Source organism: Castor canadensis, chromosome 6, assembly GCF_047511655.1.
Source record: "Castor canadensis chromosome 6, mCasCan1.hap1v2, whole genome shotgun sequence".
In the NCBI taxonomy this organism is placed as follows: domain Eukaryota; kingdom Metazoa; phylum Chordata; class Mammalia; order Rodentia; family Castoridae; genus Castor; species Castor canadensis.
Window position 1 is genome coordinate 139,982,228 of NC_133391.1, and position 16,022 is coordinate 139,998,249.

Consider the following 16,022-nt stretch of genomic DNA (forward strand, 5'->3'; position numbering starts at 1 on the left):
GGTCACCGAATAAAGCATGAGCTCTCTCAGAGCTGGAATCGCCTTGAGGCCAGAATTGGCAAGGAGTGGCTTGCTTAACTCCAGGACAGGGAGTTTTTCAGGAAGATAGGAGGAGATAGGTATGGTAAGCTGTGCAAAAAGTCTGCTTATGTGGGGAAGGAGGAGGTTTGGAGAGGAATTGGCTGATTTAGAAACTGGTTTACAGGCTGATAGAATCTGCGCAGGGGAACAGAAAGTACAGAGGGAAGATTTGAAGTCAGAGAGTCAGATTTAGATGGAGGTGTGAAAAGGCTTGGACATAATGGAATCTCTCCCCATCGTCCTGATGGCTCACAGTAGGTATTTGTCCCGTAAAAGGTTGGGATTTAAAGACCTGAAAAGGGGCCAGTGATTTTGGTTGTTTAAAGGATAAGTGGGCCAGATTTGAGTGCAAAAGCAGATTAAATATTTTGGTTTTATGTCTGGGGTCAAACCCAAGTTGTCTAAATTATTGAGGAGGCATCTCAGTGGGGAGTCAGATGGCAAAGAGGATGTAGAGGCACCCATTGTGTGGGACCTGGTCCCGTAATGGGAGAGGAGGATATTATGTACTGTGGAGTGTCCCCGCGCAGCACAAATACCCGACAACAGTACAACGCCCGTAAAAACCAATTGTCGTTGACTTCTAGTGGCATGCTGGGCCGAATGGCCGAGGGCTATGGGTCACCTGGTCCCAGGATTTTTGATGAGGGGTCTCTGAGACCCACGACAAAATAGATCCAAGCCCAACAACTGAGGGAATCCTTCTGCTGCCTGAGCCACCCACAGATAGCCAAACAGGGGGAGTGTTTGGAAACCCCGGAGACACCAAGGGAGAGACCACAAAGGGAGCCCAAGAAAGGTATGTGGACTCACCAAAGAATGTCTGGTGTTGGATGCAAGTGAGGGCAATCTGGAGGATGAATCCTGGCCAGTCATGTCCTCAGGGTGGTCGTGGGGCGAGTTGGAATGGGGGTCCCACCAAGATTAGTACAGAAACCCACCCTGAGTCATGGCACCAAATGTAAGGAAATATAGGCCCCAAAAGTGACCACATGGAGAGGAGTGATCTGGCCAAGAGATTCTTTATTGCCGGGTGGGAGAGAGAGAGAGCAGAGAGCAAGAGAGAGAGAAAAGGGCAGGGGCTTAAATACACCTCAGTGAGATTCAGCATGATCTGATTGCTTAGGATCTTATGGTTCATATTGATTGGAGGTTGGGGCAGAAGGAGGATTCAAGCTAGACTTGAGGCAGGACTGTGACCCTGGAAAACTGAAGCTTAAGGGTGCAGTAAGAACTGAAACCTATCGGCGCCATTATTGCCAACAATACCAACTAATGTAGTACTTTATTTACCAGTTCTAGGCAACCACTAAGCCTATTTTAACATTGAGAAACTCATGTGCAGTGGTAGGTCTTGATAGGTTTTAGTCTCCAAGTAGAAAATAAAAGCACTTTACCAGTCTTAGAAAGAAATTATATTTTAAGAAGTTAATAGCCACAGGGGGAAAATGTATTATGAAAACCACAAACATAGTGAAAGGGTGACTGTAGAGCGGGTTCTACCAAGTCCAGCACTGAGCTGATACCTCCTGAGGTGAAGCCTCTGCTCCCTTCAGCTTAGGATTCCAGGTTGCTGTGTTTCATTTCCACTTGCTGCTGGCTCAAGTGGTAGAATACTTGCCTAGGAAGTGTGAGGCCCTGAGTTCAATTCCCAGTACTACACACAAAAAAAAGAAAAAACGTTAACTCATCTCTACTTGCTGACAGCAATCTTGCATTTCTACCACTGCACAGTAGCCTGAAGCATAAGAGTCTGGGGCGGAGCAGGCTGCACAGTGGAGCAGACACCTGTCTAACACAAGAGAAAATCCAGCAAACCAGCCAATGAAGAGGGTCTCCTCAAACTCCCACCAGGGGACAATCTCTGGGATGGTCTCGTCTGTCACAGAGCTCCTAAACCATACATGGGCCACCCAAGAAACTGGAAGGAGGGCCGTGAGTCCTGAGTTCCACAACAGAACTCCCCCTCCACCACCAAGGATTAGCTATCACTTCTTGAGGTCTTCTGTCACTGTCCAATTCTCCAAACCCACAGAGCAACAGCCCCTGAACCCCCGACCCATTTGACAGAAACATTAAAATCCAGGAGATCCTGACTTCAGCTGGCAGGAAAAAATCAAAGTCCTTGCACTTCCTGCTAACTTCCTCCTGCATGACGCAGGTTTTCCAGACCCTGTGGTCCACTTTTTCATGTCCTTTAAGTCCAGGTCAAGGTTCTTCCAATGTGACAGGTAGTTTAAAGGCAAAGATAATAAAAGTCCAACAGATTGAATTGCTGCTCTGAAGACTAAAGCCATTATAAAGTCTTGTGAAGATAGGCACCGGTGGCTCACGCCTGTAATACTAGCTACTTAGGAGGCAGAAATCAATGGTTCAAAGCCGGCCTGGGCAAATAGCTCGAGAGGCCCTTTCTAAAAAAAAACCATCACAAGAAAGGCCTGGTAGAGTGACTCAGGGTGTAGACTATGAGTTCAAACCCCAGTACTGCAAAAAGTAATTAATAAGTAAAAAAATTAAATTAAGTCCTGTAAGCTTCACCCAACATGACTCCTGCCCTCTGGTTGCTGTGAAAAGAAATGTAACACTCAAGTTATCACTTGCAGAGCTCAGGAATGTGTTTTCACTGCATACATAGGAGGACTCTTCCCAGAGTTGCTATTGTTTAATTTCATGTTGAAAAGATTTCAGAAGAAGAAAGGAAAATCATGCTGCAAACCAGTCATGCCAAAGTGCAGCCAAGATCATGTGTGTGTCCTGTGGGCTGAACTTTGTAGAAAGCATTTTGCAAGTGAATTAAAATTAAGTAGTACTAATTCTCCTTTCACTGTCAAGGGATACATGGCTTTCATGTGGTCCCAACATGTCTAACAAGTTAATGAAGTCTAAATGCAAAAATGTTTAACTGAAGGTTCGGTTCAACTCCTCCTGGCAGATTTTCATCTGCTGTTTTTCTCAGATTTCAATGCACATTTATGATACCAGTGGGTGCTACCACTTTATAAAATAGGTTCAAGAGAAGTTTTTCTTAACTGAATAAATCAGTTTTATCAGAAAAAATGAAGTTATGTGTTTTTAATTCCCTACTATTGAACACTTTCCAGATCTTCAGTTTGCCTGCACTCCTGCTGAATTTGTTGGGAAAATTAGTGTGTGTGTGCGTGTGTGTGGTGTGTGTTTGTGTGTATGTTTTCTGTGCAATATATTGTCAGTAGTTATATTTGGGTTTTCAAGAATAAGTGCATTGTAAAGCCCAGTACACTGGTACATGACTGTAATATCAGTGAATCTGGAAACTGCAGCAAGGTGTTTGAGAGTTCAAGGCTAGCCTAGGCAACATAGTGGAATCCTGATTGAAAAAAAAAACAAACATGTGCATTGTATACTTAATTACATCTTTATCTTATTGTGTTACTGTGTCAAATATGGTATCTTTTGTCATTTACAAAATGACAATTACCCTACAATGTAAAGATCATTTATCTAATCAAAGCATTCTTTTTAATTGTCTAGGTAAAAGGTAAATGTCATTGTTCCCACTTCTGTTTCTTAATTTTGGGAGTTTGAACAGTTTTTGTCAAGGTGGAACAATCCCCAAACAGCTTTCCTCTCCTGGGCCTATTTTAGATTCAACACTGCTCAACCAATCAATCTTTAGCTCTGTTTGACGTTGAATAATTTCACGCAAAGATGGGCCAAATTGAAACTGAGTTGTCAGGTGGGTCATCTGTTGAGATGGTTCCTAGTTTTCTGGTCACCATCCAGTCTACCTCGGTCTCCTAAGGACCCTAACTAGGGAAGAATATGAAAACGCAGGCCCTGGAGTCTGCTGACTCCAAATCCCTGGTGTCATGTGTGTGTGGAGAAGGGTGCCATGTTTGGACTAGGTCTATGTCCTGGGGCCTTTGTATCCCATAGACCAGCTTCCAGGACCTGAGTCCAGAGAATTCTGAGCCATGACTTCTACCTTTGTGTCCAAAGCTGGGCAGTCTCTCTTGGGATCGCTGAGATGTCCATAGGGAGCTGCTTGCTGGGCCCTGTGGTCTTCTGAGTTGGGCCAGCCCTGACACAAACCAGCATGGCACACACTGAGGTGGGGCACAGAGCAGCTCGGATGTGTCCCCAAGCCTGAGATCCACAAGTATCTACAGGCATCCCCAGGAGAGGGGCACACCACCCCGCACGACCCAACTTGATGTCACTGCAACTGTGCCGCTGTCTCATCACCCTGCTCCAGGAACACAGGACTGGAAGCTGAGACATCTGCTGTTGCAGCCTATCTGGACAATAGGCTGCTTTGTCTTTCTGCCATCTGTGATTTAGGGTCCTCTGGACATCAATGGGGAACTGAAATTGCAGGGGACCTACATTGGCTGTTGACTTTGGGACACTTCTCTGGGTTTTCTTAACCTCTTCATTGGCATTTCCTCTAGGCTGTCTCTGGTGAGGACGGACCATTGGAATTCTGGCTTATAACCTCCATTTGCTCCGGTCTATTTTTTTCTACTGCACACGGGCTGTCAGCAACTTGCGTTATGTTTCCCTGCTCAGTGAGGAATATTAGTGTTGAGATGCATGGAATCTTTACAGTAGTTAGGCAGCCAGTGTTGTTGGGGTGGCCTCGGGATTCCACAGATAGCACTAGATCCATGGTTGCCTCTGTCACTGGGCTCAGAAGATTCTAGGTCAGGGCTACACCACTTCCACCCTAAGCTGAAGGAGTCCTGATGCGACAGTGAGCATTTCAACTAAGAGCAGCTTTGCAGTCTGTATGGGCTACTGTATTGGACCTACCCTTGACATGGACACTTGCGTAGAGACCAGGTACTGCAGAACCTGCCTTACACCAAACTGCCTGCCTGACTTATGTCTAGAAAGTTAATGTCATCCTCAGGAGACTGGGGTAACAGGACAGGCACCTGACCTGCCACTTTCTCTTGGTCAGATCCCTCTAGTCCTGGAGACAGGTGCCTGGAGACCAAGCCCTGTGACAGTGGAGACTTTCAGAATGACATCCTCCCCTCCTTCCCCAGACATAAACTGATTTTGAACCTCTGGGCCCTGACAACTTAATCTTAGGAGTACTGAATCTTTAGTGTGAGAATATTTGTTTTCTTTTCCTCTTCTAGAGAAATGTAAGACTTCTCACAAAGGCTCATCATTTACTCAGTACTAGACAGTAAATGTTTCTACAAGCTGTGGTAAATGTGGTACATTATGGCACTGACGAACGTCCTAACAATGTGTCAAATGTATCACACTGGAATTCACCATCTCCACCCCATTCCCACAATGGTTTCAACAGTTTTGCATTTACATACATGTGTACACATTTTATGTCAAAAGCTTTTTCTACCTCTGTTGAGATGTTCATGTTGTTTTTGATTTTGCTTCTGTTTATGTGCTACATTACATTTATTGATTTGCATATGTTGAACTGTCCCTGCATCCCTGGGATGAAGCTTACTTGGTCCTGGTGTATGATCTTTTTGATATGCTGTTGAATTTGGTTTGCCATTACTTTATGGAGGATTTTTTTGGGTTTTTGTCGTGTTTTATTAAAGCCAATTATACCAGTACCTATGGGGTATAGTATAAAAAGTACAATATAATTTCCTTGAAACCATTCCTGTTACAGAAGTAGTATGCTTTTACATACTGGTGCAGTGCAGAAACTAAGAAACCTGGAGTTCAGGCTGGCTGCTTCCTGGGTCAGGGTCATTGGGTACCATCACAGGTTTGATCTCAATGTACACTTTGGCCAATTTTACCCTTGTCATTCAATCATACCATATAGTATTTACTTAAACCAAGAAGAAATAGTATATCACAAGAAAACATATTTTAGTAGCTTCATCTGTCAGAAATAACTTTGTATTTCATACTTTTTACGCCATTAGCTACTTTTAAGAAAGAATAGTTCCATACAAAAGTACAAAGTAAAACGCACATTTAGAGATCTATATAACTTGTACTATAAGCAAATTAATTAATCCCTACTCCCTTACAGTGTTAAAAACCAAAAGAGTAAGCTAGCTATTGCATTTTATGGTTTGTTTCAGAGAAAACGTAATAATAATGAGCACTGGCATTTTGGAGCAGACACAACTGTTGTGTTTTATGTCTGACTCTTTCATTCTGTGATTTGCTATAATCATGTTCTTTCTTATTAAGTTGTTCTTGGCAATATTAGTTTTATATGCATTTGATATGAGTATTTACATTAAACTTCAAAATGTAATATACTGGCAGTAGTAGGACTAGTCTAGTATCCACAATACATGTGAGGAACTCCTAATGATGACTTCTGTTTTCCTCCTGATTTGACAACATTTAGCCATGTTAGCAGTTATTGAAAAGACAACTGCAGATCTGGGGGTTCGGGGCCCCCTTGCAGTGAGCATGCACAGACAGAAGCACCTGGACAAGTTACTCAGTAAGTTATTAACTCTTAGTTCTTTGTTTTCTTCAGATAGCAAGCCTGCAGAGACTTGTTGACACCTTTGACTAATTTAAAATAAATCCATTGAGGGAGGATTGAGTTTATTGAGCCCATGATAGTGTGGATTATATCCAGTGGTCCAGGACTGCAAACCTACTGTTTTAATTGTAGACTTCACAAATGTCTCTGCAGAGGGCTTATCTAAATTTGGCTTTGGTATTTTAGTCAGTTTTGTAGCTATGAAATATGACAGGAAACTCTGCACAATGATGCCCTTGCTTTTATCGTCCTCATGGGGGCACCCAAAGAAGAAATCTACAAAAGCCTTGGTTGCAGAAAAGACAGTCAGCAGTGGAAGAGGGAGCAAGCCACTGGCAGAGGACATGTCCAGAATCACCACCTAGATATTTCTACCATGCCAGGCAGCACCAGTCATGTCACCTTACCAACAGAATATTAGTATTTATCAGGTTCTTGAGCACATTGTCCAAGTCAGGAATTTCCAGAAGTATTCAGGAGACTCATGTGACATTCCCGCATTGTTCACTAAAACACCAACTTCAAGATCTGCCAGGTTTGTTTTAATTTTATCATAACTATCTTCTGAAGTAAAGTCAACAGCAATGGTCCTTGTCTCCACTTTGAAATTTTCTTTTGTCTCACTGGAAACCTGGTTCAGTTTATCCTCTGATCTGCTAATCAAGACAATCTTCATTCCACACTTTGCTAACTCTTTGGCATAAGAGTTTCCAATTCAGTCAGTTCTACCTGTGACAACTGCCCATTCACTGCACCACAAACCAACCCTTAACTTGTTACTCACAGCCCAGACCCAAAAGACTGTGAAAAGCAAGTACATGATACACAGAGCCACACAGACCACAGTGTTTGCACCCACAGGAAGCCTGCAGCAGGCAGAGTGCTCTCCATGGCTTTCCACTGGGCCTCACTACCTCTGTGAACGAAAAGAAAAGAGTGAACGAAGCTAGGAGGAGTGCCATCCATGACCGTGAAGACACTGCTAGCTATTGAGGATTTTTGCATCTATGAGGAACAACAGTTTCTTAAGAGAGAAGTATTTCCGCTCAGACAGTATCCACCCTGAATCTATGGAACGACTCTGAGGTCTTTAGATTCTAAGCTTTCCACACACATAACCCTGGTCAGCACTATTACTTCCAGATTTCAATCTCTTATCCAGATTAACACCCGCCTGGATTGGAAGAGATCTTGAAAGGCAGAGAGAGATCCTGCATCTAGTACAGGATTCCTGTGTTAATGCAGTTAACACAGAAGAAAAAAAAATCAAATTTCTCTACTTACATAATTTGCTTCCTCTTTGATAGAAAGGCTTATTCAAAAAAGAGTAAAACTATAAAATTTCACGATGGAATGTTAAAAGGGATTTAATTTTTTTTCCTATGTTTTCTCATCTAAAAATCATGAGCAGCATAAAACTAACATTCCTTTACAGATCCTGAAAGCAGAAAAATTCAAACACATATTCTATGGAGGAAATTTAAATTAATTACTATTTCAGTGTTGTTAAAAGAAAGGCTTAGCATGCATGTAGCTGTGAGTTCTCTACTCAGCACCACAAAAACAATTTTTTTAAATAAAAAGGTGTTTGAAATAAACTAAAAGGTACAAAGTAAAATGTACTGTCTCTACTGTGTTTCTTCTCTTTTCAGAACAGATAGTAATCACACTCAGATACTTTAACAGACTTATTATGTGGTCAGTTTAAAATCTGACCAAAGAGCAAAGACAGATTTTAGGCTGAACATCAGATATTGACTCTCAGAAGCACACTGCCTACTGGCTCACAAGGAGAAACAGAAATGAGAAGACACTGGACAAGGCAGCTTCCACTGCAGCTGCTCTGTTCAGAGCCAGACAGCCTCTTGCCAATATGTGAATACCAGATCACACTGAGTGTTTGTGGAGAATGTGCGCAGAGAGCGCCGCTTCCGCTATCACTGGGAATTAAATGCTGCTTTCATCCTAAAGAACAATCTGGCAGTGCTCGGGAAAATTACCTGTATACAATTTCAGTGGGACATGGATGCTTATCCTAGGGAAATTCTCTTGCATGTCCATAAAGGACTTTTACACGTGTAGATGGTGACCAGTAGCAGTCTGAAGGTCCACGGCAAACAATGGACAGGTCAGATGTGATGGAAGCTCACCGGAGGCTAATGTGTAGAATTAGAAGCAGCAGATGATATGTACATACAAAGATTATGGAGCTGGCAGAGTGGCTACAGTGGTAGAATGCCCACATAGCAAGCATGAGGCTCTGAGTCAAACCCCAGTACAGAAAAAAAAAATTATAGAAATTTGCAAATGAGTAAAAAAAAAAGATGAATAAAATAAGATACAAACCTAATACCTTTTACATAAGGTGAAAATACATGCACAGAAAGAATAAATCACACATCATAAGACTAATTGATATTAAAAATACTCATTTTCAATTGTAATGGGAGGAATTGTGACAGAAGTAGAAGAGCAGCATTTGTCCTTTTAATATGAAAATCATACCAAATTTTAAAGTCCCTTTGATATAGGGAATCTAGACATAGATTAGAAAAATTACAATTCTAAGTAGACATAGGACTCTCTTTTTCTCAACCTTACCTAATTATTCCTTTACTCATTTCGCTGCTCGCATATGCATGCTTTAAAACCGAGGCTACCAATTCAGCTCCTGCATGAACTAGCTTGTGATTTTAGACTATGATCCAGCCTCACTGAGTCTCATCTCCAAAACTAGGCACTTTATCTCCAGTACTGGAATAGAATTAATAATATAATTTCTTAGGCTTATGTAAAATAAGCTCCTAACCAGCAGGACCCTGGGTGGTGGCAGCTTTAATCCTCAGAGCAAATTGCATCTCAAATTGGAATTTATGACCTTAACATAAAATGCTATCATTTCCGATGAAGTTACCTAGAGTCAACTAATTTGGTTTAGGATATGACAAAAAGTGTAGCTGACTTGAAGAGGTAAAAGCTGTTTTGTGGGACCCTGGCTGAGAGAGTTTATTTTGCCCAGTCAGGTTGCTAGTTCTAGAGCTTACAATGGGATTGTGTTCCACCAGCAGAGAAATACATTCTTGAGGGATGTAAAAAAGGAACATTTCTGAGGTTTCTTTGGTTTTCTTGCTTTTTTCTATTTTTTGTCTTATTTTCTACTTTTTATTATGATAAAATACACATCATAAAATTTACCATTGCAACCCTTTTTGAGCATACAGTTCACAGTGTTGTGTAATCCTCAGCACCATACATCTCTGCAATTTTCTCATTTGAGAAAGGGTCTCACGTTGTAGTCCAGACATATCAAGAATAGCTCTGCATATGAAATTACCCAATACTGCTAAGAAAAACTCAGGGAGGGAGCAGAAGTTCTGCAATTACAACGAGATTAAAATGACATGTTAAAAACCCAAAGATAACGCCTGGTCACTCCAAGAGTAGTGAACTGGAGCCTTGGTGTGCTGTGGCAGTCTTTACATTCTTTTTCTGTAACTAGACAGGATGATATGTGTAACTTTATGTAGCTGATTGTTTGAGCACTCCAGATCAATATGTTGCTAACAGCATAACAAACATCCCTTACCCACTTGTCCTTGGCTCACCACTGTGTCTAACTGCTACCTATCAATTTGGGTCTAGTTCCTGGCCATTTCCATTCAGTATAAAAAGTCTCTGTATATCAGGAATGCCTAGATAAGTACACTTACCACATCTAGTTATCTTGACATATCTGAGTTTTCCTGATTCAGAGAGGAGACCCAGGTTAGGCTAAGACTAAGGTTGGATCACAAGTAAAATCATGAAGCTAGTTCACACTGGAGTTGGAATGAGAGTCTAGACCCTGAAGCACACAAATCAAGCAGGGAAATGAGTAAGCAAGTAATTTGGTTGTGTCCTGAGTAACCCAGGCTGTGTTTAAAATTATACATTTTTCTTTTTTTCACTACTGCATTTCCTGAATCAGAAGGAGACTGCCCACTGGCTATGATTTTCATACCTAAATAGAAAGGAATTGAGCCAATGCAACAGATTCAACAATGTATTTCTACATTGCCTGTCTTCTTTTATGTGGTTTTATGTACTTTATTTTCAGTGACATACCATTATCTGCTTCCCTTACTTCTGTTGGCATTCTTCCCATTAGGAACTACTTTGTTTTTCAATGTGTATTTTTATATTTATCAGTCTTACCTAATATTCATTTTGTGTGTTTGTATGAAGGTATTCAACTCAGTAGACTATGTCTTATTGTATTTATTCTTTTGCACACAAAGGTTTCTAAGATCTTTGATGTACAGTTTATCTGCCACCTCCATATCCAGTATATTATCTTCAACTGAGCCTGTGACACATCTTTTGTCCCCACTGTCACCTGATGTTCAGATTAGCCACTTTGTCACCATCTGAAATTACAGTAGTCACTTAGAGATCTTTGAGAGACTATCTCTACGTTATATTGCCATGAGCAGGACTGTACCATACAAAGCACACAGAAGCTGGTTGAAGTGGCTCAAGCATGTAACCTTAGCTACTTGGAAGATTAAGGTTGGGGTATCTGAGTTCAAGGCCAGCCCAGGCAAAAATTGTGAAAGATCCATCTCTCAATAAAATCTGGACATAGTGGCACATGTCTGTGATCCCAGCTATGAAGCATACATAGGAAGATCATGGTCAGGCTGGCTTAGGCATGAATGTGAAGCCCTATTGGAAAATACCTAAAGAAACATGGGCTGTGTGCATGGCTCAGGTGGTAGAGCCTGCCTAGCAAGCTCAGGTCCTAAGTTGGAATCCTAGTACCATCAAAAAAAAAAAAAAAGATCAAATTATGCAGGCTATTACCAGATTATTCTTTTAGAATGAATGCAGCACTGCCTGGTAGTGAGGGGGTAGAGAGGGAAAGAGAGGGGATGGGGGGTAAGAGATGGGGGAGAAATGACCCAAACATTGTATGCACATATGAATAAAAGGAAAAAAAATAGAATGAATGCAGCATTTATCATCCAACAGCAGTGCATGATTATTGCATGCACACATGCCCCACACACTTGGCATGACATTGTATTCCAGCACCTGCCAGGGGCTGCCTGAGCCTGGAGAAGGTGTCATGTCAATAGCCCTGATTCAGGTTCTGATCTGACAGTTTTGCTCCTTGGTAGCCATTCTACAACGTGGTTCGAGAGTCTTTCCTGAACAGATACTACAAGCCTTCACCTTTCCATCAAATTGTAAATTATGTATATAAAGAGTCAATGCATTTATGCTTAAACTCTTGGGGTATTCTTTTCCTAAAAGCATAAAAAAGTGCCATCAATTCAACTTTATACCTATTAACTCATTACAATCTTTTTCTACTTTACGATATTTTAAAAATATAGAGAATGCCTTACTAAAACATTTAAGTATTTAAATGTTTATTTCCTGTTTGTAGGATATTGTGAAAGTTCACTTTATATAAATAATTATTTTACACAAGAAAAACAAAATAGGAAAATTTCTCTCATATTTCATTTAAAAAAAATTTTTTATTCAATATTTCATCTTGGAAGTTTACAGTTTTTCTTTACAAAGACTCTTTCATGGAAAATGAATAAAGATATTTGGGTCTTTTGTATATGTCTTAATCTCATGATCAGGGATTCAAGGACAAGAGATTAGGGTTAGTTCAACATTTTGTAGTATAGGAGTGGCTCAGAGCTTTGGTTTTTGTGAGTCTACATGTTTAGGCCCTGGGGGTGGTGTTGGCTCACTGGTGGGAGAGGGCAGAAGGACCCAGAATCTAAAGACCAAAGAGTTAATCTCAGAGAGAAAATTGAGCACGTATAGGGTGTCCAGTAGCACGACATCCTAGACCGAGCCAAGTCCATTCCAAGACTTGCTCAGATTTAAAGCTGACTTTGAGACCAACAATCAGAATTAACTGCCTCTGGACACCCAGGGCCACTTGGAAGGTGAAGGATGACCTGGTAGGGTGTTTCCCCTAGATAAGCTCTTAGAGCTGTGGATGTGTGGGTTGCAACTTTTGAGAGCCAGAGCTTGTTACCAAGTTTCATCTCTGCTCCTTCTGTACTCCTGGCAACCCTTAAGTAGGAGACGCTACCACTTAGCAATATGGAATTCAGGATCCCAGAGAAGCCAACTTCACGATACTGTGCTACAACTAAAGCCTCAGCTCTAGAACACAGTCCCCTGGCTATCTGCTCCCCTAACTCTCACTCTCACACACTTCCCAACCCCCTTATCTGACTGACTTGGATCCTCCATGTCAGCAGGGAGCCTCTCAGAGTCATCTACAGGATTGTCCACATTGCTTCCCTCCAACTCTACTCTGAGTCTGTCTGTCTCCACAACAAAAACACTCAACCAATCACATTTGTAAAATAAAACAAAACAAAAAACAATTTGACATTTTGTGAAGTTTATTTGAAAGGGGTCTCAAAATCAAATTAACATTTACACCAATTAATTTTAGAATGCTTTGATATATTTTCATGGACTAAACTTAAATTGGGGCCATGAAAATATAAAGATGTCATAAATTTAATTATATGTGTAGGAGGAGAAAGGGAAGACAAGACAAGAAAATGCATCAGTTTATACCATATGTCAAAGTAACAAAACCCTGTTCCACATTCCTGAAATTATGCAGAAACCTTGACTTATAACCCCAGGTGTGACTGCCAGATGTTACAACAGCTGACTTATAAATGACCTTTCTGGAGTATTAACCCCCAATTGAGAAACAACCGATAATCTTCTCCTTGACTGTCCTCCTATCCAACAAATTTTCCCACTTTATGTTTCTCTGTTCCTCTTACCTATAGCTAGTGTATTCTCAACTCTCTATGGTTCCTCCCCCAATGGTTCATTATGAAACTGCTTGAGGCTCTCAGGTCCAGTTAACACATTTCTTACTTTCACCTAGCCTTTGTGATATACCAGGAACTTGTCTAGGACCTGCTTTTTTTTCCTGCTAGCATGTGCAATGGTTTAGTTAAGACTTATTTCACAGATCTCAGAGTTTTGGTTTAACTCTACACAAGTATCTCCTTTTCTAGGAGAAACTGTGTGTATACCTTTACTTTCCCTGTTAGGTGTTTCACAGGTAAGTTCATCCAGACTTACCCCATAGATGTGGGAAAGAAGAGCTTCCCCTAGGTCTCCTAGTGATTCAGATTTGCACCACAACTTTCAAAACACCCTGAGTAATCTGAACTAAGCTAAGCCCAGGTTCATAATGTCAGCACACCCCATGCATTCCTCCCATTGGAGAGACCCCCATAGTTTTTGCCAAGTGGTGATTGAGGAGTCAAAAACTTGTGATCTGAATCAGTTACTGAATATGGTCTTAGATGATTAGAAGTTATGTGTCAGAAATAAAAGAACCAGTAAAAAGGAACTGTGTGGAAGATCAGCAAGAAAGTGACTAGAGGTGCTTTGGGAAGGCTACTCACAGGGCTCCTCTGCCCCCTGCAGGATCTTCTTTTCTGTCTGGATCATTCTCTTCCTTTCTTCTGAGGACCTCACCCAGGTTCATCCAGAAAGAAATGGAGTTGATAAGAAGGTGATCATCCACCAGAGGACAGGTGAGATAGAGGGCATAGGAGATCAGAAGTTTACTCTGGAGGTATCTTTGGGCTTTCAATCACAGTAGTGCATTTCCTTAGGGAAGCAGGCAAATTTGTGGGAGGGGACATTTTCCTCCACGATGAAGAAGTTCTGAGGCCTCAGTCTTAAAGAAGAAGGGAAGGGAAGAAACAGGTACTTGAAACTTCAACCACATTGCAGTGCCTAGAAGAGAAAGAGAAACCTTCACTGATTCATTAAACAATTACTAGAGGGCTAGGTTGAGATCAGTGGTGGAGCCCTTGCCACCATGCAAGTCTCCCTTGTACCTTGTGTTTGAAAGTAAAAAGTTGATAGAATTGAGGAACAGCAGATTGAGGATTTCAAACACCTGGTGAGGGCAGACCACCTGCCCATTCCCAACCACCATGTTGAAGTCCAGAATTCCATAGTCACCCTTCCATATTGGAAATCCAGCCTTGACAAAAATATTGAAAGTTTTCTTAGCCTGAGGAAATGACTTAGAGGACACTAGAGACAGTAGATCCCCCAGCACTGTCAGTAGAGCACTGGCCTACAGAGGTTGAGTCCCAGAACCGCTCCTTTCCTGCTGCACCAGAAATGTCCTACTGACCAACCACTTCTTCTCTGTATTCCTGGGTATGTGCTATTTGCCACCCCGCACCACGTTTGGGCAAAAAGCATCATTTGTCTTTGGTCACATCATGTCATCTGCCCTGCTAGTGCTTACAGGCTAGGACACCTCTAGTTTCTGTAATATGGAAGTCGCCCACAGCATCTGTAGGGGAACCAGCCCTTGCCATATGTTTCCCAGGCTCAAAGGAGTAGCTTTCTCATCCCCGAGAGTGCTGCTGCTGCCCTGCACAGTGCCTGACCTTCCCAGGAGGTTCTCCTGTCACTGTGCATATTTTCCCATTGTCGTTCCCAGCATGATTCTTATCCTTGTGTTGCCAGTTTTCAGAGACAGCACTGTAAACTCCACCAGAGAGGATGTTTGTCGCTGAAGCACTGCTAGTCACCCTCCCTTGCAGGGACACAGGAGGAGCGACCTGTTCTCGCAGAGGATTTTCCGTAGGTGGCAGCACAGCTCGTTGCTGCGTGTGTTCGTTTTCTAGGTTGCAGTGCCTTTGATAAGGCATTTTGGTCGCAGCTTCTGCAGTGGCGCCAGGCTGGGGGCGCAATGCTACCTCTGCCCTGAGTGTGTTTTCCTTGCATGGCGCCGGCGCTTTCTTTTCCCAGCCACCAAGGCGCCAGCACTTGGGTCTTTCTCAGCCCCTAGAACCATGTCCTTTCTCTTTAGGGTCACCATCACGATTTCTTTTCGTGGGAGTCGCTGCGCGCCATGGCCATAGGGATCAGCAGTGGATGATCTTGCGTTTTAGGAAAGGCTGGGCTTTGAAGCTCCTGCGATGCTCTAGTCACAACCTTCCTGTTTCGATTTCAGTCTCCTCACTTCTTTCTTTACAGGAAGCCACATTTTAGATAAGGGGACTGAGATGTGGATTTTGGAAGCCAGTTTCGAAATTTCCAGCTCTGTGAAGATGGGAATTTCTTACTCATCAGAAGCATGGCTTCCCAATAGCTCTTTCTCCTTTAGCTGGCTTGTGGTTTTCAACCCCAGAGAAGCCAGGTGTGTCAGCAGCCATTTCTCAATCCAGGAAAGTCCCCTTATCGCGATAGTAACCCCTCCCTGTCTATCGTGAACTTTTACTCACTAGATCCCAGAACAGTGGGTAATGCGATTTACAGGCATTGCAAATACCTTCTTTCCCCTGCTTGTTCCTAATTTTAGAAAATTTGGATTAAGGGGCATAGGTTCTCCTTTAGGTCTGACAGGAATATCATAGTCATTCATTTCAGGGAACACCACCATAAT

General features: G+C 42.1%; 2 pseudogenes; both read right to left on the reverse strand.

Annotated features, from left to right (window-relative positions):
• Positions 1-1,763: 1,763 nt before the first annotated feature.
• On the reverse strand, positions 1,764-2,378 carry LOC109686760 (putative claudin-24; annotated as a pseudogene).
• A 4,151-nt stretch (positions 2,379-6,529) lies between these two features.
• LOC109686758 (very-long-chain 3-oxoacyl-CoA reductase pseudogene) lies at positions 6,530-7,379 on the reverse strand (annotated as a pseudogene).
• Positions 7,380-16,022: the final 8,643 nt, after the last annotated feature.